The sequence below is a fragment of the Leopardus geoffroyi genome, chromosome E1 (assembly GCF_018350155.1).
Source record: "Leopardus geoffroyi isolate Oge1 chromosome E1, O.geoffroyi_Oge1_pat1.0, whole genome shotgun sequence".
NCBI classification, from domain to species: domain Eukaryota; kingdom Metazoa; phylum Chordata; class Mammalia; order Carnivora; family Felidae; genus Leopardus; species Leopardus geoffroyi.
In genome coordinates this window covers 44,558,531-44,583,598 of record NC_059330.1, presented here as the reverse complement: position 1 = coordinate 44,583,598, position 25,068 = coordinate 44,558,531, and the positions used below count along the sequence as shown (strand labels likewise).

The following is a 25,068-nucleotide window of genomic DNA, read 5'->3' as shown; positions in this document are numbered from 1 at the left end:
AAATTTTCGTGTGGCTGGGCTTGGAGGTTTTTCTGGAAAGAGGGGCCTGAGTTTTCATCCGATGTCCAGTGGGTTCAGGACCCAGGACAGAAACCTTCACTCTAGAGTAGCTGGGGTTGGGGGAAGGTGAGGCAGCGCGTGATTCCAGCGGGATTACTGGGAGAGTGGGGAATGCAGGCCACTCCCAACTGTAGAGTGAGCTAGTTACCCAAAGGAACATGGAACCTTGAACCGTAGAATGCATTTTCCTTGATGAGGTCTGCCCATGTGGAAGTCGTGGTCCCTGACAAGTAGCCAGAGTTTTCTATGGACAGACCCATTCAAAGACCCCATCTGGCACCTGAGGTGAGCCTGGCACTGTGCTGGGTGGTGGGGACATGAGGAATATTAGACATGGTTCTCGTGTGCCCATGTGGGACTCCCCAGTCCAGGGGATGAGGTGCCCAGAGAAATGACAATACGAGGGGTGGCTGGCTGGCTCAGTCAGTAGAGCATGCAGCTCTTGATCTCAGGGTTGTGAGTTTGAGCCCCACGTTGAGTGTAGCGATTACTTAAAAATAAAATCTCGGGGTGCCTGGGTGGCTCAGGCGATTAGGCAACCGACTTCAGCTCAGGTCATGATCTCGCAGTTTGTGAGTTCAAGCCCCGCATTGGGCTCCGTGCTGACAGCTTGGAGCCCGGAGCCTGTTTCGGATTCTGTGTCTCCCTCTATCTCTGCCCCTCCCCCGCTCACACTCTGTCTTTCTTTCCTTCAAAAATAGACAAACATTAAAAACAATAAAATCTTAAAAAAAACAATAAAATCTTAAAAAAGATTTTTTAAATGTTTATTTAATTTTGAGAGAAAGAGAGAGAGAGCAGGTGTGTACTAGTTGGGAGGGGCAGAGAGAGAGACAGAGACAGAGAATCTGAAGCAGGCTCTGTGCTATCAGTGCAAAACCCGATGTGGGGCTTGAACTCATGAACCGTGAGATCATGACCTGAGCCGAAGTCAGATGCTCAACTGACTGAGCCACCCAGGCACCCCAAAATAAGATATTAAAAAAAATGACAATATAAGGTAGTATGTGCTATAAGGAAAGGTAAAAGAAAGGTCTGGATGGCACCAAGGGAGAAAAGGTTAGCTCAGTCTAGAAGCTGGAAGGGCACCCAGAAGATGAGTGGCATGGGCCAGAGGGTCAAATACACAGGGGTGTGAATCCAGGCTGTACGACCTCAGAGAACCTCAGTTTCCTTTTTAAAATACAATGATAATTATTCACAGAATTGTTGAGAGTCCGATGAAATCATGTTCACACAACACATCCATAGATTGGACGTCCATGTGGGATTTGGCTTTTGGAAAGATCTAGGAGCAGCGAGAGCAGCCTGGCTAGAGGCGTGGCCCCGGAGGGTACTTTGTGCTGACTCAGCAATGCTTCTGTGCTAGGAAGAGAGTCACTGTCGATGGTCCACAGTATGTGGAGTCAGTGACTCAGCAATTCGGGATTCAATGATTTATTTTATTTTTTAAAGTTTATTTATTTACTTAGAGAGAGAGAGAAAGCTTGTGTGTGAGTGGGGGCGGGGGAGAGGAGGGGAAAAGAGAGAGAAAGAATCCCAAGCAGGTTCCACACTGTCAGCACAGAGCCCGACTCGGGGCTCGGTCTCACGAACCGTGAGAGATAATACAGTAATTTAAACATGTGCGGGTACCAGGGATGAAGCGAGCAGACTGCTTATATATCGGGGTGCTGACACCATGGTAACAATGGTTGCTAGTGATGACTGAGAGCTTCCTATGTGCCAGGCTCCACCCGGTGCTTGTGGACTAACTCACCGGATCATTTGATCATGCTAATGGAGGAGACCTCACCGTCCTCACTGTGAGGCTCCTGCTACCTTCAGTCCCAGTTCATTCCTGCCCTGTCCCTGTTCTCACTCAAGCCTTCCTACTCTTACCCCCCTTACCCTGTCCTACACATCCTAGGTCAGAGCCAGGAGGGACCTTGGAGACCCCTAGTTCAATTCCTCATTTTACAGAGGAGGAAACTAAAGCCCCTAAAAGAAAGGAGCTTGCTTTTCTAGACCATAGAAAAGGCCCCTGGGCACCCTATTGGTGCCAGATGAACCTAGTCAGGAGGCCCGGGTTAGCATGTTGTCCACATGATCCTGGTGGGTGTCCTCAGGGTAAGGGTCAGACCAGTGATAGGCTGGCTGTGTCCACATGCTCCCCAGGATTCACATCCCGGCCATTCTTCTCCAGGCACTCATTTTCTTCAGTTCCCAGGCCTCCTGGTTTCCCCTCAGGTCAAGCAGCTGAGGTTGGGGGGGGGGGGGGCCCAGGCCCCTCCAGGGCTCTGGTTCAGGCTCTGGGAGGTGCAGGAGATGCGGTCGGGCCTCCGTGTTGATGGAGATGTGTCACTGCAGCACTGTGAGGACCCAAGCTCTCGCCCACCTGTGGTCCGCCTCACTTCCTTGGTGCGCAGACCCAGGACCGGAATTGCTAGATCAAACGGTATCTCTATGTTCCGCTTTTTGAGCAATTGCCAAACTGTTTTCCACAGAGGCTGCACCATTTTACATTCCCACCAGCAAAGCGCAAGGGTTCCAATTTCTCCACCTCCTGGCCAACATTTGTTATTTTGGAAACACGCTTCTTTTTCCTCTCTGACAGCAGTCCTGGCGGGGTCACCCCCGAGCTGTCCCCTTTAGGATCTAATCGCCAATGCCTCGTTCACACTCCTGTCTCCTCAGCCCAAGTGCTGCTGAAGCCATCAGGGACAGGTGCACGCCAGGGCCCCGGAGGGCACGGAAAACAAAGAGGGCTGAGCCCCGTCCCCAGAGTTTCTGTTCCATTGGGTCTGGGATGGGGCTCTGGAATTTGCATTTCTAGTAAATGCCTAGCTGGTGCTAAGGCTATCTTCTGGGAAACCCCGTGAGAACCACCACTCTAAGGTACCACTTTCTGCATCTTGTCCTAGGAGGTCCCTACTTTCCTTCCTCATTTGCATAAAACGATAGCACCCTTCACCTCAATTTTGCTTCAAACTTCCCTTCCCCCAGATCTTGTTAGACTGGGCGGTGGGACGGGCAGGGGAGGGAGGGAAATGTTGGCTCTGCTTCCTCAGTTCCTAGACCCTTGGCCTCTCTGTCCAGCCCCATCTGGAGCGTGAGTGTCCCCTGTTCTGACTCTGGAAACGAGATGGGCCTTTCGCTGGGGCCCACCGCATCGCAAGAATTGTGGCCACAGTGTAGCCTTGGACCAGCTTCAATCAACTTTCCACTTTGAAGCTGTTCTCGGTGAGTGATTGATATTTTATTCAGTGTGTTAAATGCCTGACAGGAGTTTAGTGTGGTGAAGGATTGCCCTGGGAATCCTTCCCCAAGGTCTCGTGTGGGGGGAACACGAACAAAAGCCTGGCCTCCCCTCTGGGGTGGAGGGCCTCTCATCCAAACCCCAGAACGGTCTACTGAAGCTCTGCCCAAGGTAACCAGCCACTTGCATAGTCCTCCCAGCTCCCACCAGACCCCCCTCCCCTCCCCTCGCCTGCTCCCTCCTCCCCAGGCTCTAGCATGGAGACCTTGCGCATCCCTTGGCCTCTGGATTTGGTGAACATTTTCTGACATCTCAGCTCCAGGTTGGCTGGACATTTTGCATGACAAATCATTTCCTTTATTTGGGCCTCAATTTCCCCATTGGTAAAATTAAAAACTAGACTATAGCAATGGTTTTCAAACTGTGTGCCACAGGGCCCAGGGTTCTGCTGAGGGTCAAGGTATACTCCAAGTTTACCACCTCTGCTTAATTAGAGTGGCTTCACTTACATTTACTTAATTAAAAAAACATTTTTTTTATGTTTGTTTATTTTTGAGAGAGAGAGAGAAAGACAGTGCAAACAGGGGAGGGGCAGAGAGAGAAGGAGACACAGAATCCGAAGCAGGCTCCAGGCTCTGAGCTGTCAGCACAGAGCCCGACGTGAGGCTTGAACTCACAAACTATGTGATCATGACCTGAGCCGAAGTCGGATGCTTAACTGACTGAGCCACCCAGGCACCCCTCTTACATTTACTTTATATCTTGAGATTCGGTGTAAACAACTCATTTGGAAGACAGATATTCTGCTGCTAACAATCACTGGCCTAGATGATCTTGAAGATTTTCTTGCTCTGGTTGTATGGTCTAGATTCTGTGGTTCTTTGGCCTCTACGTCTTTTTCAAGTCCCAGCCTATGTGTGACATCAGCCTTGAGCTTTTCCTCAAGTTTCTGAAACTCAGTGCTTAAGAATATGTGTTTCTTCCAGGATGGAGGTGGGGGGTGGCAAGCAAGGCAGGTTGGCCACTGTTCCAGTCACTGACCTGTCTAGGAGGGTGTCTCTGGGCCAAGGGGACGGGGCTGGCTGGGGTGGGAGGAGTTTTGAATGGATACCAAGAGACTTTCAGGGTGTGTGTGTGTGTGTGTGTGTGTGTGTGTGTGTGTGCGTGTTCCACACAGAAAAGGCTGTCTGTGAAGGAGTAGGAACCCATTTCGTTGTCTCTGTGATAGGTCTGTGGGAAATGCCAGCAAACTCCCAGACCCAGTGGAGGGTGGGAGCAGAGATCAAGTGTGAGCCCCCCACCCCCCCACCCCCCGTGAGGGTCTTTTTTTGGATATCAAGTTGACCTGGAGTTGGTATGGAGCAACCAGTGGGCATAACCAGCTGGCATACTGGAACCTCTGCACAGAAAAGGGACATCCCTGGGATGCTTCTTGGAGAGCCAGAAAGGAGGTAGTGAGACGGCAAAATTTGCTGAATTGTTGGAGCTGAGGCCATTTCTCTTGGGGAGAAGTAGTCAGGGGATGGGGGTGGGTAGATGGGGGGCTATCTATTACCAGGTTCAGGTACATATATCCTTGTTCCAATAATGCGATGCACAGGCTTTTGGATTTATGGTGAGAAAGGTAGGTCTCTAAATCATTTTATGGACCCTGAAGCCGTGACCGGGTCTCAGGCTGGAATATATTATGGGGTGGGAGCACCCCCTGTGATGCTCCATAAATCGTGGAACCATGGCTACTCCAGAGCCACTGGAAATACTCAAAAGAAAGGGGGGAAGGGAGCAGTGTGACAGGATTGCGTGTGTGAAGGGAATGTCCAGGCGGGGGAGAAACAGGCAGCCAGTGAGGCTAAAGCTCCCACCCAGGAGACTCAGGTCCTAGCCCTGCTCTGGCACTGCTTAGTTGCATAAATTTGATCAAGGACCCTTTACAATGTAGTAGATTTACAATGTAGTTTGCAGCCAGACAGAGCTGGACTTGAATCTTAGCTCTACCAATTCTTAGCTGGATGACCTCAACAGCTTATTTGAATACCCAAGCCTCAGTTTCATTATCTGTAAAGTGGGAATAAGAACAACTGTGGATGTCATTGCTTGTTGTTCATCTAAAAGCTAATGTCTCCTTTCTCCTTAGAGTTTGTTTAGATGAAACATGCTCAGGGAAGAAGGGCCCGTCTAGCAAACTCAGTGGATAAACTACACTTGGTCTAATCTAAGCGTGGTCATGTCATTTTCTTTTTGTTATCGCTTGGTTTAAGGGTGGACATACAATTTTAACCACTGAGATATAAGAGGAAGGCTATTGGACTTCCAGGAAGGACTTTTCTTCCTCATATGCCAGGAAGTCCTGCTGTCATCTTCCTGCTGTGGATGAGGTTGGGTGGGGATGTGATGCTTGGAGCTGTGGCAGCCATCTTGCAACCATCAGGTGCTAAGCCTGAGATAGAAAGGCTAACATACCAAGGATGGTGGAGCAGGCAAACAGAAAGAGGACTGGATCCTAGATGACTTTACTGAGCTGCTTCATCAACCCTGGATTGCTTATACCTCTAGACTTCTTATCTGAGGTAATGATGGATCTTTATCCCATAGGACATTAGCAAGTACACTGTTACCTGCAGCCACAGTATTCCTCCTTATAACACAGCAGCCCCACAGGGTTGCTGTGAGTATCAGCAAGACATTAATACACGGGAAAATTCCAAGCCCAGGACTTGGCTCAGAGTAGGTGTTCAATACGCACTCATTTCCACCCTCATCCCTGTTGTCATCTCTGAATTGTAGATTTTTCCTGTTCTACCAACCTCACAGGATTGTGGTTAAAAAAAAAAGCAAATGAGATGATTGTTATTTATTGCCACAATAATGCTCTAGTAACAACCGCAAACCTCAGTAGCATATCATAATAGACATTTCTTTAGCACATAAATTTGGTTCTCTGCGATGTAGGCTGGCTACTCCACAGGGCTGGCGGCGGGTGACGGAGCAGCTGGGCCGTGGACTTCTTTCTGCACGGGGCAGACTGGGTATGTTGTCAGGAGCAGGAGAGGAAGCGGAAGCACACAGCGTTTGTTGCCACCTCTGCTTCCTGCCTGTTGGCTGGCATCCCATTGGTCGAGGCAAGCAGGGTGGCGGCCAGAATCGAGGGGAAGGGTAGGATGAGACACCACACTCACACTGGGAGGCCACCACCGAGTTGCGTAACAAAGGGAGTGAGGAAGAATTGGGCCAGTTTTTTATTTTTATTTTTTACAACCAACCTATCACCATAATATACAGTAAAACCTTGGACTGTGGGTAACTCATTCTGCGAGTGTTCCACAAGACGCGCGGACATTTCTAATAAGTTTTAACTTGATAAACGAGCGATGTCTTGCAATGTGAGTCGTACGTGATGCCGAACGTCACATGATCACACTGAGCCAATGGTTCTTCTGTCTCTCTCTCTTTCTCTCTCCCTGCAGGATTGTGGGTGATTGTCTCCCACGCTCGGATGCTTGGTCTCAGGCCACCGTGTTTGGCAGAAGTCAGTGATTTTTCAGAACGTTGGAAGGTTTCTACAACTGGCACTGGTGTATTTTTTTGTCACTTCCAAGCACCTATGGACAGTCCTTTGCTTTTCCATCCAAGAGTCAGCTTAGGAATGCTTTGCTTCATTCTAGGTCAGGCTGCCTGCAGATATAGACCCTTTCCTCTGCTGCCTGATTGCCAGTTACATGAAATACAGTATAGGACAAGAGTTTATTAATACTGTACCCCAACAATGGCGCCCATGCAGAAAAAGGTTGGAAAGGAAGGTAGTAAGAAGAAGGAGATGATTATGGTGGAAGTTAAGAAGGAAATCATTGAGAAGTACGAACGAGGTATGCAAGTGGCCGAAATTGCAAGATTTTATAAGAACTCTACGTCTGCATCTTGTCTGCAGAGGAGGAGGAGAAAAAGGCGGGAGGAATCCCTCACTTCAAATGAGATTAGGGAGATGTGTAAAATGTGGGAAACGGTGCAAAATTTTGTAGAAAAGCACCACCCCAATAAGGCTGTAGCAGTGCGGGCGATGAATCTGTTTAACGGCAATGCAATGTCACATTTCCACCAAAACCGCAAAAGGAGGCAAAAGCAAGAGTTATTGGATAGGCTTCTCATGAAAGTTGCACAAAAAGAAAAAGATTCCATTGAGCCGGTAGATAGCAGTGATTTCCTTTGTGATAGTGAAAGTCATCCTACACAATAACCCTCCTCTTTCTTGTCTCCCTCACACTAGCTACAAAGGTTGTCAAAGGTAAGTGCTGGTTAATTTATTTTCTTTATATTTTGTATTTTCTTTATTATTTTGTATTATATTACAGTACTGCAATCATCTTTATATGAATATTTTTGGGTTGTGGAACGAATCATCTGAATTTCCATTATTTCTTTAAAAAAAATTTTTTTAATGTTTAGTTGTTTTTTTTTTAATTTTTTTTTCAACGTTTATTTATTTTTGGGACAGAGAGAGACAGAGCATGAACGGGGGAGGGGCAGAGAGAGAGGGAGACACAGAATCGGAAACAGGCTCCAGGCTCCGAGCCATCAGCCCAGAGCCTGACGCGGGGCTTGAACTCCCGGACCGCGAGATCGTGACCTGGCTGAAGTCGGACACTCAACCGACTGCGCCACCCAGGCGCCCCTTTATGTTTAGTTTTGAGAGAGAGAGAGAGAGAGACAGAGTGTGTGTGGGGGGGGGAGGGGCAGAAAGAGAGGGACACAGAATCCGAAGCAGGCTCCAGGCTCCAAGCTGTCAGCACAGAGCCTGACGTGGGGCTCCGACTGATGAACCGCGAGATTATGACCTGAGCCGGAGTCTGATGCCTAACTGACTGAGCCACCCAGGTGCCCCAGAGTTTCCATTATTTCTTATGGGGAAATTTGCTTTGATACACAAGTGCTTTGAGTTACAAACATGCTCACTTTGGATTACAACGAATTATGCTCGCAAACCAAGGTTTTACTCTATATGAAAGGACTTCATAATCTGTAGAGGGTTCTACAGATAATAGTGATGAGGATGGTTGATGATGTAGACAACGGCCCACAAAGGGGAAGGTTACATGAAAAGTCCAGAATAGTCAAATCTATAAAGGTAGAAGGTATATTAGTAGTAGCTTAAGGCTGATGGGGTTGGAGAGTTTGGGGGGGGGGGTTGACAGCAAAGAGGTGCAGTGTTTCTTTTAGGGGTAATAAATGTTCAAAAAATCGATCATGGTAATGGGTACACAAGTCTGTGAATATACTAAAAGCCACTGAATTATATGGTTCAAATGGGTGGGTTGTATGGTATGTAAATTATATCTCAATAAAGCTGCTTTTAAAAAGGAAAGCAAACAGAAATGATTCTGGATTAAGGAGGGGAGAGGTGAATCTCTAGGTGGTGGTCATATATCTCCTGTTTCCCACAAAACTGCCAGGGCACCACCATGAGTGACCATTAAAAAAACTTGTTGGGGCGCCTGGGTGGCGCAGTCGGTTAAGCGTCCGACTTCAGCCAGGTCACGATCTCACGGTCCGTGAGTTCGAGCCCTGTGTCAGGCTCTGGGCTGATGGCTCAGAGCCTGGAGCCTGCTTCCGATTCTGTGTCTCCCTCTCTCTCTGCCCCTCCCCCGTTCATGTTCTGTCTCTCTCTGTCCCAAAGATAGATAAACATTGAAAAAAAAAAATTAAAAAAAAAAAACTTGTTAAGGTTTTCTCTGGCACCTTTGGAAATAATCTTGGGTTTTATCATGGGTTCTATGGGGGAAGATAATATTGTGTTTATAGCAATTTGCTGCGTGGCCAACTTTGCGGGAGAGCAAGCCGCCCCGCAAGCCTGGAGCAGAGCTGGGAAGCTCAGCTCTCAGTGCATGAGCCAAAGTGAAGGCTTTCAGAGGCACCACATGAGTGGCTGCAACACCGGGCCCCTGCCCCCAGCCCCCCGCCAGAGGGAAGGACCCCCTCACTGGAGGGAAGGAAAAAGTCTTCCTTGGCCTTCTTAGGGGCCCTGACTGGGTCTGCCAACGAAGCTGACATAATAACCGAAAACCACACAAATTAATTTAACCCAAGTTTTACCTGGCACTGGAACCCATGAGGAAATGAAGTCATGAAGGAACGTTCAGCTTGAGTGTTTTCACGCTAGGTTTGATGAAGAGTGGACAGCGTGTAGGACAGTGAAGGAGCATGAACAAGTGCAGTAAACTGGGGGAAACTTAGCAAGGTCTGTTTGTTCAGTTTCCTCTCAATCTTCCTCCTTCTTGGAGGATAAGATGCTCCTTTCCTTTGAGTACACGGAAAACACCTGTCATGTGAGGGTCTAATGGGGAGAAGCACGGTGAAGTTCAGAGAGAACTTCCTGCTTATACTGTTTTCTCTGACTTTCTCAAACTCCATCAGCTCAAAACATTTACTATGCCAGGATGCCATATTTTGGAGTAGCATGTCCTGAACCCTGTCACCTGCCTCTGGCCTGGAAGGGGCATTAAGGACTGTTCTGCTGTGCATTTGCAGAGGTGAGCATGTGGGAGGGGGGGAGGCTGGAGCGTGAGAGTGATGACAGGCTGGCGCGTGGGACCTACCGGCAAAGAGGGAAGGAGTTGGGTCATGAGCTGAAGAAGACCAGCTCAAAGGGCAATGTAATAATCATCTTTGGGAAGCAGATGGGTTGCTAACTGCAAGGGGGCCATGTCTATAGGCTCATGTGCTGACCCTGAACTTGGAGTCGTTAGGAAGCAAATTTGCTTTCAAGGAAACTGACAACCACCCCCAACATTCCAGCAAGTGCATGGATCACTGGTCCAGGCTGATATGAGCTTCCCCTTTCCCTAAAACATCTCCCCCCTACCCACTTTGGCTGCGCAACTCCTACCTGTCCTTTAGGACTCAGCAAAGGCATCTCCTCCTCCAGAAAGCTTCTCCTGATCCTCTGGGTGCCCCTTTGTGATCAGTGACATTCTTTTTTTTTTTTTTTTAATTTTTTTAAACTTTTTTTAAAATTTATTTTTGAGACAGGGAGAGACAGAGCATGAACAGGGGAGGGTCAGAGAGAGGGAGACACAGAATCTGAAACAGGCTCCAGGCTCTGAGCTGTCAGCACAGAGCCCAACGCGGGGCTCGAACTCACGGACCGCGAGATCATGACCTGAGCCGAAGTCAGCCGCTTAACCGACTGAGCCACCCGGGCGCCCCGATCAATGACATTCTTTATCTGAATGCTTATCATTCTGAACTGAGTTGTTTTCATATTAGACTGTAAGCTCCCTGTCCTAATAATGCCAAAGAACTCACATTGGCATAATGTCTGGCCAAGGAAGAAATGAGGGAAAGAAGGGAGGGAGGGAGGAAAGGAGGGAGGGACGGTTCCATTGAACCCTAGGGAGCCGCTGGTAAATCTGACATAGGACGGCCATTACGGGGGCAAGCCATGTGAGTCCTGAGCTCTGACCAAGCATTGGCATTGCTGTGGTCCCCACTGCTCCAGCACTGTGGTCTGCAGACATCCTGGGCCTCCTGGAGTGACTCAGGGAAACTGGAAACAGTGGCCAAGTCTGGACCCAGGGCTTATCGCACTGGTGGCATTGGTCCAAAATAATGAAAACTGTTCCATAGGCTGGGTTCCCTTGAAGTGGCGGCTGAGACAGTTTCCTGGGGATCGACAGATGTGAAGGGAAGGGAGGAAAAGCAGAATTGGGCAGAGGGAGAAGTGGAACTGTGAGGCCCGAGAAAGGCTCAGCCAATTCCAGGGGAGGCGTGGAGCAAGTAGTGCCTGTCAGCGTGCCTAGTACCCAGGCAAGATGGCGGATGGAACCTTTATGCCCCACTCTTGCTCAGTCACCCGGTAAAGGCTGCCCTGGGGCGAAGTGGCCCTCTGTAGCTGAGAGAACCTGAAGGAATGGAAGCCTGGGGGCTGGGGGCTGAGCCTCCATTCTCTCTACCCAGCCCCCCACAGCTGGGCAGTGAGTCTTTCCTCCAAGGGGTCTAGGCAGTGCATCTCTGTGCCCACCATAGTTTGACAGTTATGGAAGCTACAATTTATCGAGCTCTTACTCCCAACTGTACAATTAGCATCCTTTACAGGTGAGGAAACTGAGGCTCAGAGAGCCTGAGGTCACACAGCTGGGCCAGAAAGTAGGGGAGCTAAACAACTGGACAGGCTAACTCTAGAACATCCACTTTTAACTGCTGATCTTAAGGGGCATAGCTATATGGGGACTAAACAGATACTTTTTCAGAGTGAGTTTTTTTAAATAGAAAAGCTTATGTGTATGTGTATATATATGTGTGTGTGTGTGTGTATAGCTCATATATATATATGAGCTATATGGGGACCAAACAGATACTTTTACTCATATATATATACATATATATACATATATATATATATATATATATATATATATATATATATATATATAAGCTATATGGGGACCAAGCAGATATTTTTTCAGAGTGAGTTTTTTTAAATAGAAAAGCTTATGTGTATGTGTATATATATATGTGTGTGTGTGTATAGCTCATATATATATATGAGCTATATGGGGACCAAACAGATACTTTTACATATATATATATATATATATATATATATATATATATATATATGAGCTATATGGGGACCAAGCAGATACTTTTTCAGAGTGAGATTTTTTAAATAGAAAAGCTTATGTGTATGTGTATATATATGTGTGTGTGTGTATAGCTCATATATATATATGAACTCATATATATATATATCATATATATATATGATATACATATATATATATGATATATATATATATATATATATATATATATATATATCATATATATATGGTGGTGATCATAAAGGAGCCCTTTACATTTTTGCCTGGCCACATGCTTCTCACTGTCCCCAGTGGGGATGGAAAAAACTCGGTCTGTCCCCTTCCCCCATCATCAATTAATCCTGCTGAGGGAAAGGACAACCCCTGGGCACAGCCTCCTCTCCAAATCTCCTTATGCCCACTGAGCTGGGACTCAGGAAGCACATTCAGTGAAGAAAAACCCTGCAGTACAGTTCCAAAGATATCAAAGGGGATAAGGGAAATTGCCTTACTGAGAGAATTACTCAGTTTTCGTGCTTTTGCAGAAAGGCTTTCTGGAAATGAGAGATGCTGGGGGCTGCAGGAGAGCCTGGAGGCTGAAGCACTTTTCTTTGTTCAGGACCTCACCAGGGGAGTGAGGCAGTCTCGCTTCAACTCAGCTTCCTGTGCTGTGCTTCGAGTTGATCTGTGGTGGAGGAATGACTATGATGGTTCTGCAGGTGTGATGTTCTAGGTAAGGTTGGTTTGATTTCATTTGTCTCCCCTGTCACCCACCCACCCACCCTCCCATCCACCCACCCATCCATCCACTCACCCACGCACCCATCCACCCATCCATCCACCCATGCACACAAACCCCACCCATCCATTCACCCATCCATCCATCCATCCATCCATCCATCCATCCATCCATCCACTCACCCACCCACTCATTCAACCACCCATCCATCCATCCACTCACCCACCCACTCATTCAACCACCCATCCATCCATCCACCGACCCAACCATCCACCCACCCACCCATCTACCCAAATCCCCACCCATCCATTCACCCACTCACCCATCCATCTACCCACCTACCCATCCAACCATCTAATCATCCCACCCACCCCATCCAACCATCTACCCAGTCCATTCACCCATCTACCCATCCATCCACCCACTCACCCATTCATCCATTCACCCAGTGGCTACTTTGTGAGTCCACTGTGTGCCAGACACTGTTCTAGGCACTGAGGAAGCAACAGTGAAAAAGACCTGGTTGTCATGGAAAGCAGGTCCTGGGCCTTCCTGCTCCCTCCTCTCCCAGCTGAGAAGTAAGAACTGTCAGCACTAGTAGCTGTCAAGGGCCAGATAGTAAATATTTTAGTCTTGAGGGCCCAAAGGTCTCTACAGTAGCCACTCATCTCTGCCCACGTAGCTTGAAAGCAGCCACAGACAACATGTGTGTGGCTGTGTTATTTTATTTATTTATTATTATTAAATATTTTATTTTTAAGCCATATCTACACTCAATGTGGGGCTCAAACTCACAACTCTGAGATCAAGAGTCTCATGCTCCACCAACTGAGCCAGCCAGGCACCCCATGGCTGTGTTCCATAATAAAATTTTATTTACAAAAACAGGCCAGCTGGGAGTAACCCCTGAAGAAACACAGAACTGGGAAGGACCTCAGAGCCCAGTGGTTTTCAACCATGGCTGCATAGTCAAATCAGTCAGGAAGCTTTATTTTATTTATTTACTTATTTAAAAGGTGACCTGATTTTTTTTTTAAGTTTACTTACTTTGAGAGAGACAGAGACAGAGAATCCCAAGCAGGCTCCATGCTGTCAGTGCAGAGCCTGATGCAGGGTTTGATCTCACAAACTGTGAGATCATGACCTGAGCCAAAGTCAGATGCTTAACTGCCTGAGCCACCCAGGCGCCCCTAGGATCTGATTTTTTGACTCTAGCCAGCCAGCCTCTATCTGTGACCTGAGCTGCCTCTTGGGGCTGGAAGGAGGGTACCTGCTGTCCATTATTCTTTTCTGTACCAGCTCTCTCCTTCTGACAGGTGGGTTTCCCCAGGTAAGATACAGATGGCCTGATCTATGATCTAAGTTGAAGATGTGATGTTGAGGGCACCCTGAGGGCCCTCTGGAGGAGTGGATTTTGAGCTCATCCGTTTGGGGAGGCAGCAGAGGGCAGTTGTAAATGCAGGCTTTGGAGGGAAACAGAACTCCATTGGTAGCTGCCGACTTTGAGCAAGTTATTTAACCCCTCTGAGACTGAGTGTCTCCATTTATAGAATAGGGACCATAATACCTGCCTTGCGAGAGAGAGTGTTGTAAGAATTAGAGGAGATGATGCGCACAAATGTTTATCGTCATTCCTGGCACCCACCTCGTGCTAATAAACAGAAGCTATTACAGTATTTTTATTTCATCTCGGTGTTAGACCCACTTCTGTGCCTTCCACAGCCTTCTGTGTGGTATGCTTAACAAAGTGAGAGGCAGGAACCCAGCTGGAAGACAGAGGGCATTCCAGGCTTGGGGAATGGTCGAGGGAAGGCCCTGAGGTGGGAATGATTGAGTTGTAATAAGATCCAGCTCCGAGGCGACACTCAAATGTCACCGGCCCTGTCTGTCTCTGCCTCTGCCTCCCAGAACCCATGCCTCTCCCCGCTCCTGAGCTCTGGTTCTCTGCAGGTAGAGTTCTTACTGCTATCTGTTGGTTTAGGGAAATGCTCTCGGTGTGAAAGCAGGCATGCTGTTTATGTTGGAGGCTAGGAACCTGTGTGGCATACAATAGGCACAGCCAGTTGGGCTGTAAGGAGAGTGACTTTCTGATAACCATAGAAGAGCGACAGGGCAGGCAGGGAGGCCTGTGGCCGGGAGGCTAAGGAGCTTCCATTTGGTGCAACGGGAAATGGGAAGCCACAGTTGGCTGAGCTGGGACTTGTAAACAGGAGCCTTCCGGGGGTTCCTGGGGGACCCTGTGCTGCCCTGCCCCAAAGGCCGTCTGCTCTGGGAGGACAGGTGCACCAGCCCCAAGCAGGGAGGGGAGTACATCCCTGCCCATCGCTGCCACATCCTTCCAAGCACATGTTGGATGCGGCTGCTCCTCCCAGAGCTTGCAACCCATCGCCTTGGTCACTGCCAAGGCTGGGCCTAAGGCGTCTGAGCCCAAGGTAACCACTCTGCCTGATGGTGCTGGGCACCATGGCCCAGAGAGGGGGTGAGAAGGAGGGGACAGGTGATGGAGGGGCAAGGGCTTCTCTGTGTCCTCACAAGGCTGGCCTCAGCAATAGGAGAGTCAGTGGGCCTAGAAGGGGACCATGTGCAGCTGTTTTGGGGTTCAGCCATCCGGGACACAAGGGATAACCGCATCCAGAATTCTGATGTCACCTTTTGTGTCTGGAAGAATATAGCATCATCTTGATAAAGTGCTTTACTGTGACTTCTCCCAGGCTTCTCCAGCCTCTCTGGTTACTTTCTCGGGGCTCAGAGGTCTTTTCTCAGGTGGGCCACCTGTGGAAAAGGTGTTGGCTTTTCAGCTGGCACTGATGTACCCTAACCTACCCATGCCTGACCTTCTCCATCAAGATAAAGTGGTAGAAGGGCCCCCGTCCCCTGGCCCTTCTGTGGCTTCCCCTGGGATCGGGGTGTCGTGGGGAGGTGGTCCAGGAAGCACGCCGTGTGATCTGCCTCCAGGGATGCCACTCATCCTCTGCACCTCGAGGTTTGTCCTCCCCCAAGAATCCCCTCCCAGGCTGGTGTCCGCTCTGTCCTCGGTACCCCTCGGGTGGAGAGGCTGCAGAATAATCCATCTGGATAGAGAGCGTGGGATCGATGTGCTGTTTTTAGTTCCGTGGGAGAAGTCACAACAAGGGGTTGTAACTTCTCTGCAATTTCTCTCCTCCATCAGGCATCTGTTGGCATGCTGTGAGGAGGTTCTCATCTGACCACAGGGCTTGTATCTGGATCCAGCCTCATGGATGTGTCCTGGCCTCACGGCCCCTTCTGCCTCTGCTCTGAATGAGGGGAGCTGTTTAGACGTCTGTCATCCTTTTCTCCCCACCGCCGCCCCTGCTCTGGCTGACTCACACATGGCCTCCAGCCCTCACTGCCTTGAGTGGCACCTGCCCATGCCTCGGTTATCTCTTCTTTCTTTAAAAAATTTTCTTTTAAAATATTTATGTATGTTTGAGAGAGAGAGAAAGAGACAGAGCATGAGCGGGAGAGGGACAGAGAGAGAGGGAGACACAGAATCGGAAGCAGGCTCCGGGCTCTGAGCTGTCAGCACAGAGCCTGACGTGGGGCTTGAATTCCCAAGCTGTGAGATCATGACCTGAGCTGAAGTCAGACGCTGAATCGACTGAGCCACCCAGGCACCCCAGGTTACCTTGTATTTCATGCTCCGTCTGAGCCAGTGCTTTCCTTGATGCTTCCCCTGACCTCCAGCACATCTGGTCAGCTTAGTCACCAGTCTGACCGTGTGCCAGGCCCTGTGCTATGTCCCGGAGATCTAGAAATGAACAGGGACTCCCTCTGCCCTGGGGAAGCCGGCTGCCCGGGTGGGAGGAGAGGCTCAGAGACTAACACGGGATGCTTGTGCCAAGGCAGAATGTGCCGGGGGCCTTGGAGTTCACAGAGGGAACCTCTCATCTTCTGTAGGAGAGCGATTAGCAGCTCTGGAACTCAGACAGCCAGGGTTTTGCTCCAGACCAGTCAAATGTAGAGGGTCTGATATTTGGGGGGGAAATGATTTTAGATTTTGTAAGTAAAAAATGTTGCTACATTTACCTGATGATAGGACATTCCTTCTATGTGGCAGGATGCCTGATAAGAAGAGCGATGATTTAAAATAGGAAGCTTCCAGATACATATTTAATGATATCTTCCTCCCCACTTCCTCCCTCGCCGTATCGGGAACAACCAAGTCAATCTTTGTCCTTGCCGTGGGCGTTACGATTGCCAGTGACAGTTCGGGTAAGAGTGAACCCAGGAACAGGTGCTGCTTGAGCTGAGTCTTGATGGGTGAATGGGACTTTGCCAGCTGGAGGGGTTGGGGAGGTGGAGGGAGTTCTGGGTGAGGGATGGAGGTGTGAAGGTACCCCCCATTTCCAGAAGAATAAACATGGTTTGGCTGGGCAAAGGTTTAAGGGAGAAAGGGCAAGAGATGGTCCTCAAATGGTAGGTGGGGCCGGATCCAGGGGGCTTTAATACCGCCCGAAGGGGGTCGTGGTTTCCCACCTTCAGGCCTTTGCTCATCATAGACTATGAGCCCCTCAGAAGCAAGGCTAGGACTGGGGTAAGCAAGTGGTGTGCCAAGGGAGCAACGTGTAAGGAGGCACTCACTTTCAGAGTTGTGCCAGAGCAGGGCTGGCCCCCTGAGGTGAACACGTCCTTTGTGCACTCTCGGTGCTTTCCTTTCCTCCCCCTAGACCCAGTGCTGCTCAGGAGAGAGGTCACATTGTGTAAATCTTTGTACCCCTAGGACCTAGGACAGTGCCTGACCATAGTAGCAGACTAATAAACGCTTAATTGAATGAATGAATGAATGAATGAATGAGTGGTGTTTTTTGGTTTTGTTTTTGTTTTTTTCTGTCTGGAATGTGTTTGCCCTCCTCATGGCCAGTCAAGGTGTGTCATTTCTTTTGTGGCTTACTTCTTCCCTGCGGCCCCTCCAGATACACCTCCCCTGAGTCCTCAGCTCTTACATTGTGTCAACGTCCCATCTCCCAACCAGATTGTGTGGCTGTGCTTGGAAGAAGAGGTAACCACAGTGGGTGCTTACACTGGAGGCTGATCAAATCTCAGAATCTTCCCTGGGCAGGCTCAGTAGTTCTAGAATATCCTGGCCCCTTGGACGGGAAGGACCAGCCACCACTGCCACTGTTGCTGCTGTCGCTGCTGTGTAGGGTCTCCTTCCCCTCTCCTTCCCTCCTCTTTATGGGGCCAGACTCAGAAAAGCTTCTGGAGGTGGTGTCTCCAAACTGCTCCTCCACAGTACTACCCACTTACCCAGCCTGCTTCCTCTGCTCAGCCCCTTTGGACCACGGCCAGCTGATCACTGCTCACGCAATTACGAAGGCCCCAGAGGTCTTTTGAGACACCCACGCCTCCCTGCCCTTCTGACTGATGGGACTCCTCACCAGGTGCGGAACCCATTGGCTCTTGGCTGAGAAATGAGGTTAAACCTGGACACTGCTGGGATATGGAAGCTGGGGGATGATTAATGATACTACTCAGGAAGGGTTGAGACATTTGCATTTCTGTCCAGCAGAGGATCTATTTCAATCAGGAAGTTACTCTTGCTGCCCAAAGAAGCAGAATAGTCCCCTCCCACGCTCACTTACTGCTGAAGGGAGGATGGTCACGCAGCATCATGTGGGCAGTGCAATCACAGAGCGCCCAGGCGGGAGAGCTGAGCTGCACCGACGCGCCCAGAAGGGGGCCACTGCCCCTCATCCATGAGAGCTGGTATCCTGAGAACAATAGCCCTGAGTGCACCGACCTCTGAGGAACACTGTTGCGAAAGAATCAGTGTTCAGGTGAACGCTGCGCAGTTACAGAGAATGGGATAATCTGCAAAAAGCAACAAAGAACGGGAGACCGTGCCAATTTTTTTGCCTGGTGGAAACAGCATGGGGGCCCCCAGAGAAGGTCCAATGTCCGCAAAAGACAGAACAGATTCCACTTTAGTCGGGGAAAGAGCTGGAATATCTTGGTATGGTAGCCAATCCTGACCATAGGTTTCTTACCAGCTGCTATGGTTGTTAATTACACCTGCGAGGCAGCGTAATATACTGGCAATGAGCACTGCCATCTTCTAGCTGTGCACCCTCAGGCAAGTTTCTTAACCTTGCTGGGACTTAGTTTCCTCATGTATAAAATGGAGATAATTGTTTCTACCCCATAAAATTGTAAAGATGAAATAAGCCCTTAGAAGAGGGCCTGGCACACAGTGGATGCTGTCTAAGTATTAGCCAGTGATGATAATAAAAATATTTTCTGCATAATTAATTACGTTGGCCTTTCATTCTAAGCCTGGAAGGGTTCCAACGTTTAAAACATCAATTCTTTGTCCTTTTCATGAAGTCCAAGTTCAAGAACATTTCCAGATGTTACGGATACCTGGGCCAGGTGGCCCTTACCTGACGTAGAAAGCCAAGATTCTGGAGCCCAGAAAGGCAGGCCAGGTAAGCAGCACCGCCCCCTTCCTAGATCCCATCCTTTTTAAGGTCCATCCCTATGTGCTCGGGTTCAAGTCATACGGACACAGCGCACCCTGGCCTTTTGGAGCAGGCTGAAGGCAGCCATGGACCCTACCTCACATTCTGAGTGTCTGCTTCTCTTAGCAATGGTGGAGAGCTTTATCTTCCTGGTGGGAGGCACTGGCAAAGTAGAAGGAAGAAAGGTTCAATATTTGTCTGGCATATGTTTGTTTGTTTTTTCCCCATTCCCCTGTGCAGGAGTGGGAAGAGCAGGCCCAGGATGGATTTTCTGTCATCACTGCTCGGGGTCTAGGAGCTGGAGCAGTGTGGCATCCCTACCCGGCCCGGCAGCTGAAGGTGAGAATATAATAAACAGGCAGCTGCTGGAGGGGAGGTGAGAGAAAGGGCAGGTGGGGATGGGGTGCTTTGAACCTGTTCTGGGCCCCCCTGACCCTGGCCTGGGCAGCAGCTCTGTGGAAGCGATCTGGGAGTCCTCATGCACCCAGGCAGGTCTCCCCTCCTGGGTACCTTGCCTCACCATCCTATTTGCCGTATCGTAACTGTTGGTGGAGAGGTGTGCTAGATTGTTGGGGCTGCTGATTGGGTCTGTCCCCAAGGCCTTCCCACTCCCTTCTTCATTGATCAGCCTTTCTTGGCCAGGGGAGCAGATGCCCTTGTGTCTCCCAACTCATCCCCTCGGACCACTTCCAATGGTGGTGTTGGACAGTTCGGTTCCACCCCAAGCAACCGCCACCTGGCCTCGAAGTGCTGGAAGCTGGTTCAGCCCTTGCACAGGGCAGTCTGGAAGGGTAGGGGTAGGGTAGGGGCAATCCTTAACTACTGGGGAACAAGGATAGGCGGAGAAGTATTTCAGCCACCGGTCCTTCAGGGCTCAATCCTGCAGTGTATTCCACGTGGCGTCCGGTGCCAAGCAGCCCAATAACTCACCCTTCACTGGCTTTCCTGCCACCCCATTTTACTCTCCTCATGCCAACTTCCTGCAGTCACCGCCCCAGGGAATTGCCTGCATCCTGGTTGTCTCCGGCTCTGCTTTCTGGGAAAAGCAAGCTCAGATATCACGGGCCACCGGACTTGGCAAAAGTGATTGGTCTAAAAGACAGGGGTGTCACCCAAGCAGGCCAATCAGAATCCTTCCCTGGGAGAACAGCTCCTCTTTTGTGGGGGCTGCTGAGGTTGCCAGGGCCAAGTGCTTGGGCGATGGAGAAGACTATGGCTGTGTGAGAGAGAGCGGGGCTGTGGTGAAAAGAGGAGAGACGAGCAGGGGCAAGAGAGGGCTGGGGAGAGTCTTGGTGTCCTGAGCCCCTCGTGTGAGCTCCAGGGGTTCCCGTTCCTGTTGCTTTTCCCCAGCGCTGGATCCCCGGAGCCTTGCCAGCAACAGAGACAGCAAATGTCCCGAAGTTGGTGTGAACTGGGATTCTGTTCCTTGCAACTGGGAGAGGCTTAGCTGGTAGCATGCTTCTGCGTCCCCCAGGGGAATAACTCCTTGAGCTCCTGGAGTCTCCGCCTTTGCTTAGATCCTAGGACAGTGCCTAACGGCATCAGGTGCTCGGGAAACTGGGCCCAACAGATGAATGAATGGATGCTAGTGGCCCATCATGTATGCCTTTGCCGCTTTTTCTCCCTGCCGTCGGTTGGCCTACCTACAAGAGCCTGTTTTCCTGTGAAATGGGAGAAGATAATTAACCTTTTGATTGTGTAGAAATTAAGAGTAAAAAATTGACTAGAGGATTCAGATCCCTTGTTTGAAGAGAAAAGGTAGGGCAATGGAAAGGAACTGAGCGTACTTAGTATTTACTTGCACACCAGATTAGATACATTATTTCGTAAAAGTTTTACAACAACCCCACAGAGTGGGTATCATGCCTATCTTAAAAACTGTGTAGACTAAGGCATGGGGTAGTCAACACTGCCTGAACTTTTACAAACAGTAATCATTACACCCAGGGTTTGATTGAAGCCATCCTAATAGATGTCTGGGGGTATCTTGCTGTGGTTTTAATTTGTATTTCTTTTTTTTTTTTTAATTTAATTTTTTTTTTTTGACAGAGAGGGAGAGACAGAGCATGAGTAGGGGAGGGGCAGAGAAAGGGAGACACAGAATCCGAAGCAGGCTCCAGGCTCCCAGCTGTCAGCACAGAGCCCGACGCGGGGCTCGAACCCATGGACCACAAGATCATGACCTGAGCCACCCAGGCGCCCCTTAATTTGCATTTCTTAACGTCAAGGGTCTTTTCATGCACTGATTTGCCCTTTGTATCTCTTATGTGGTAAATGTTTGTAAATTTTTTTTATCCATTTAAAAAATTGATTGTTTATCGGGTTGGTTTTTATTGGCTTGTTATTGAGTTTTGAGAGTTCTTTTTATATTCTGGATACCAATCCTTTTTTTTTTTTTTTTTTTTTTTTTTTTTTTTAGTGTTTATTTTTGAGAGAGAGAGCATGCAAGATTCGGGGTGGGCAACGAGACAGGGGGACAGAGGATCCAAAGCGGGCTCTGCACTGACAGCAGCAAGCCCAATACGGGGCTCAAACTCACAAACTGTGAGGTCACAACCTGAGCTGAAGTTGGACACTTAACCAACTGAGCCACCCAGGCGCCCCTGGATACCAGTCCTTAAAAAAAAAAAAAAAAATTTAGGGGCGCCTGGGTGGCTCAGTCGGTTAAGCGGCCGACTTCGGCTCAGGTCATGATCTCGCGGTCCGTGAGTTCGAGCCCCGCGTCGGGCTCTGTGCTGACCGCTCAGAGCCTGGAGCCTGTTTCGGATTCTGTGTCTCCCTCTCTCTGACCCTCCCCCGTTCATGCTCTGTCTCTCTCTGTCTCAAAAATAAATAAACATTAAAAAAAAATTTAAAAGAAAAAATTTATTTTTAAGTAATCTCTACACCCAACGTGGGGCTGGAACTCACGACCCCGAGACCAAGAGTTGTGTGCTCCACTGACTCAGCCAGCCGGGCACCTCTGGATACCAGTCCTTTATTAGATACGATATATGCTTGGCAGATATTTTCTCTCAGCCCTTTGCTTGCCTCTTCATTTTCACGATAGTGTCTCTTGAATGGCAGAAGGTTTTTATTTTGATATGGTTCAACTGATCAATTTTTTTCTTTTGTGCTTAAGTCTTTTTTGTGCCCTCGATCCAGAATTTGAACCCAGATCTGTGAGCCCCAAAGTCCTTCCTCTTATTACATCTAGGTAGTGCTTCCTCAAAAATCTATCTTTAGACCAGTTCCGGGTAGATATCACCTGAATCCTTCAAGGAGCTTGCTAAAAATACCGAGTCCTGAGTCCTCACCCTGGGGAATCTGCTTCTGTGGTCCCAGCTTGATTCGGGAATCTGTATATTTAACAATTTCCTGTGACTGGGTGATCAGCTAGGTGTGGGATGGGTTTAATGCAGGGCTCTTGGCATCCCTGAGCCTTTAAACTTGTTCATTTCTTGGCTTCCAGCTGGGTCCTGCAAAGTGTTGCTGAAGGTGGCATTTCTTGGTCTGTTTCTTATTGTGCCCCCTCTCCTTCCCCTCCCCTCCCCCAGCTCCCGAGCACAGTCAACATTCATCAGTCGATCAAGACACGCTTTTGAACTAACCTACCTACCCTCCACCAGTCGGGGGGAGAGGCAGCCCCATCCCACAGCTGACACTAAGTGGAACCAAGTAGAAACTATAATTACTGACCTTGGTATGAAGTGCTTGTGTGCACCCCCCTCGAGCTGTGGGCGGCCACTTAAGTTGGTTTCCTCAACCTTCAGCCCAGCCGGAGGGTTCCCCACCTGGAGAGACTGTTATTTTAAAGTACCTCCAAGATTGGCTTATTGGACTGGAGAAGGACACTTCTGCAAGCGAACAGCTGTGCCAGCCTCCAAATAAAAGAAAACCATATTCACGTGCGGTAGGTGGGATGGAGAAATGGAGTGTGTTTTGGTTTAAGAGCAAAAACACGTGTCTAGAGCTTTTAGCAACTTCCTCTGGTATGTGAGATCGTGTGACCTGCTTTCCCTGAGCAGATGGAGTTCTTAGGGGGCAGAAGTGAAGTTCACCTTCAAACCATGGGCACCAAAAAGAGTAGCAGGTCAGGGAACTGAGATCTGTTGAACCCCTACTCTGATCCGGGTCTTTATATTTTATTCGATCCTTTCAATAACTCATAAGGTCGATATTATTATTCGTGTTTTACAGACGGGGGAAACTGAGGCCCAGAGAGGTTCTAGAACTGCCAGAAAGCGCTGGATCCAGGATACAGAACATTAGCTAAAGCTGAGCTACGGTAAGAAAGAGGCCTCCGCATACAGCTCGAAGGATGTTGATGTTTATTTCTTTCTCATCTAACAGTCCCAGGTCAGTAGGAAAGCCCTGCCCCAGGCAGTCACTCAGGGACCCGGGATCCCACCATCTGTCAATTCACAGGTTCCTACAACTGGAGTTGGCAAACTTTTTCTCTAAAGAGCCAGAGAGGGAGCATTTTAGGCTATGCCAGATGTATGGTCTCTGTCCTTGCCATGCAACTCTGTTGTATCATGAGAGCCGCCATAGACAATATGTAAATGAACGGATGTGGCTGTGTTTCAATAAAACTTTATTTACACAAACAGTCCACAGACTGGATTTGGCCCAGAGGCCATGGTTTGCTCACGGCTACCCTAGAATAGTGGTTCTCAAAGTGTAGTCCTAGGGAACCAGCAGCATCAGCAGCATCTGAAAACCTGTTAGAAGTGCAACCTCTTTTTTTTTTAATGTTTATTTATTTATTTTTGAAAGAATAAGAGAGAGAGAGAGAGAGCACAAACGCACGAGTGTGAGGGGCAGAGAGAGAGGAAGAGAGAATCCCAAGCAGGCTCTGTGCTGTTAGTACAGAGCCTGACATGGGGCTCGAACCCACGAACCAAGAGATCATAACCTGAGCTGAAATCAAGAGTCAGACGCTTAACCGACTGAGACACCCAGGCACCCCCAGAAATGCAACTTCTGAAACCAGTCCCCCAGACCTATTGAATTAGAAGCTTTGGGGGGTGGGGGCGCCTGGATGGCTCAGTTGGTTAAGCATCCGACCTCGACTCAGGTCACGATCTCACGGTTTGTGGGTTCAAGTCCCATATTGGGCTCTGTGCTGACAGCTCCGAGCCTGGAGCCTGCTTCAGATTCTGTGTCTCCCTCTCTCTCTGCCCCTCCCCCGCTCATGCTTTCTTGCTCTCTCTCAAAAAATAAACAAAACATTTAAAAAAAATTATTAAAAGAATAAAAAAGAAACTTGGAGGTGGATCCCAGGAATCTGTTTTTTTTAACAAGCCCTCCAGGTGATTCTCCATGCATGTCGAAGTTTAAGAACCTCTGTTTTAGAGCCCTCTCGGGCCTGCTTCACATGAGCACCACCTGGGGAGCTTTCAAGGCTCTTCAGTGCCCAGGCAATTACACTGGACCCTCTGGGATGGGATGCAGGCACCCACATTCTGAAAGCTCCCTGGATGCGTCTCAGGTACGGCCGGTGTGGAGAAGTACCGTCCTCGAGCACCCTCTGCGCGGTCAGAGATGGTTGGCAACCCTACCTGTGACACAGCCGCCTCTCCGAGGGGCATACCCGGTGCTCCCCGACGTCTGGGATTTGGTTTCTCCTTTTGTCTTATCTCTCAACCCCTCTACACCCTGGCCCCTTCCTGGGGCCCCTGTCTGGGGCTTCATGATAGGGAGGATCTTGGTTCCAGGCTAACCCTTCTCTGGCAGGAGTGGGGCAAGAAGAGTGGATGACTCAGTGGCAGGTGAGATGGGTGTGGAACGGAAAGAAAGCAGGAGGTAGAGAACCAGGAGAGGGAGGCAGGAGGAGAACTTGGGTATGGAGGCAACTAGCACAGTGGGCTGTCCCTGGAGCTCAGCGAACGCCAGTTCCCCTCCCTGCCCCTGCTATGCGGTGACAAAGAGCAGTATCCTGGTATCCCCAGGTCTTCCTTTATACACGCCTACATGGCACTTACTGTTTGCCTGGAA

General features: G+C 49.2%; 1 long non-coding RNA gene across 8 annotated transcripts in view; it reads left to right on the top strand.

The window, feature by feature from the left end:
- The first annotated feature begins 16,160 nt into the window (after nt 1-16,160).
- LOC123603884 overlaps nt 16,161-25,068 on the top strand; it is a 55,999-nt gene continuing 47,091 nt past the window's right edge. For 5 of the 8 annotated variants that reach the window (XR_006715094.1, XR_006715093.1, XR_006715088.1 and 2 more), the window contains exons 1-4: nt 16,161-18,408; nt 18,956-19,056; nt 19,330-19,428; nt 23,269-23,356. This is a non-coding gene — a long non-coding RNA (uncharacterized LOC123603884). The remainder of the gene's footprint in view (nt 18,409-18,955; nt 19,057-19,329; nt 19,429-23,268; nt 23,357-25,068) is intronic. The other 3 variants (XR_006715092.1, XR_006715089.1, XR_006715091.1) reach the window with 3 other exon arrangements.